The 2,138-nt window shown below is 35.9% G+C and overlaps 1 non-coding gene across 1 annotated transcript; it reads right to left on the reverse strand.

Annotated features, from left to right (window-relative positions):
• Positions 1–1,535: 1,535 nt before the first annotated feature.
• Positions 1,536–1,607, reverse strand: Trnas-cga (transfer RNA serine (anticodon CGA)). Its single transcript has one exon. It is a non-coding gene; the product is annotated as a tRNA-Ser (tRNA).
• Between the last annotated feature and the right edge of the window lie 531 nt (positions 1,608–2,138).

Below are 2,138 nucleotides of genomic sequence, written 5' to 3' on the forward strand. Positions count from 1 at the left end.
ATATCAAAATAATCAAAACAGAACGACACAGATATTGATAATATGTGTTGAAGAAATAATTGTTCTTGTAAAGTATCAAAAACTATGGAGGAAAGAGTCGAGTACGTTTGAATGGAGAAATGACCACTCCCGTATTTTCTTTATGGATGTATATGTTATTTTATGTTTAATCTATAGTGTGACACCAATCACCTACAACGACGTACCAGTAACACCATCCTGTGCAGAGTAGCGCAACTACACCTTACGGAACTTTCATCTAGCACCAATAGATGGCGCAGGCGTCGAGTTAGAACACGCTAACGACTGTTCGACTCAGATTTCATAAGTAGGCTTGCTGATTTTGTATGTTAACTTTCTTCAGCGAAATAGTGGTGTTGACGGAATCCCGGCTCACTAGTTACGATCTACTGACTACTAGCTGGCGCAAAACGGCTCCCGTATCGTTACTTTAGTACTCGGCGCATAAATTGTAAGTGTACCTTACTCTTACCGTGGTTGGTATCAATAAAAGAAATATCCGTGCACATTGTGGTTTTACATCTCGCCCCATCGCTCCCGAGTCCCGGTTGTACTGTAGTAGGCATTTTAGTCTGAAATATACATTTTGAATTGAATTGAAAATTGAATAATATTACTTCTACTAGTTATTTTAATTTACGTGGCTTCATACTTTCTCAATCGTATTTGTATACACATACACAAACTCCTGTCACCAATAGTAGTCGATGAAACAACGCGTCAAAATTATCTGCCGCCATGAATACTCTTCGAATATTTCACAGTTCGCGTTCAAAAGTACCTAAATAATGTACATTGACAAAATGAATGAATGAATGAATTTATTGCGTATTTGGAAATTCAGATTACAAAGTAGCAGATACAATTGCAGAAAATGAGTCACACCGAACCCTACCTTAAAATAATGATATTTTATATTTTCCTATTTATTTTATTTTCTTATTTTCCCGCGCTAATACTCCATGTATGATAACTGACTGCCCGATTCGAAGAATGATTAAGACACGTTTAAAATCTTGGAAAGTTCTTTAAAAGATCGATAACTAAACGACATGTCAATTTGACATTTATTTCGATTCCGCTGTGATACCAATAAGATCTATCTACGATATTTCTAACGTCAAAGTGACATTGGTTGCCCGAATCGAGCTGCTTCTGTCAATTATACGACATACAAACGATATCGTCAAATACCAAAAATGGCGGACACAATTTGTTATCGATAGCCTGTCTAGTACATTTAATGTCAGTGGGGAATACACCAATTATTTGACTGTACCGCCCGTCTGCTCTGCCCTGCTTAGTGCTTATATGTATTTTTAATCACGAAGCCAGAGACTAGGGTTTAATTCCACTGCAATCCTCTCCATTGCATCTTTCCTAATTAAAAATGTACACAATTTCGTTGTTGTTGTTTAGTTTCTTAAGCGTTGGTTTAACAGCCAGGTTATATGAATCACGTTTTAAACTGAAATAAATGTCATATACTAAGAAAAAGTGACCAAGGCCTCCAGTGCCCCAGGCTGGAATCGAACCAGCGTCCTCTGCTATCGCGGCAGGTGCCTTAGCCACTCGGCTACCGGGGTCACGGCAGTATTGGTCGAATTTTTCCAACTATATGCATTTCTTTTGAGTTTGATTGTGTTTAACAGATTAGGAAGATAGCCGAAATAATAATTTTATACAATTTATACTACATAGTGTTAATCGAATTTTGTAATTGAATTACTTAATTTTATGAAATCATTTTTTCGGCTAGGGTCCTAATCTGTTAAACAAAATACTTTGTTTCTTTTATGCAACCGCTACCAATGCTACCGCTACTGACTTTACGGGAACAAACTCGTTTAAAAAGCAATATTACCGTCATATTTATATGGTTCAAATTCAAGTAACAGCTTTAATAACCTATTTTCCGTATCTATGAAACAAAATCCTTTGTTTCTTTTATGTAACCGCTACCATTGATTGAATGCGCCGCCATTGATTTAGATTATCACAAACTTCAAAGTTTTGTATGAGACAGCCGTTTTTTTCTTTTTTTAGGGTTGGTCTTTAATTGAATTATTTATTGCTATGAAACAAAAAAAATACAACTATTACAAAATTTCTCCAAA

This window comes from Cydia pomonella, chromosome 19 (assembly GCF_033807575.1).
Source record: "Cydia pomonella isolate Wapato2018A chromosome 19, ilCydPomo1, whole genome shotgun sequence".
Classification (NCBI taxonomy): domain Eukaryota; kingdom Metazoa; phylum Arthropoda; class Insecta; order Lepidoptera; family Tortricidae; genus Cydia; species Cydia pomonella.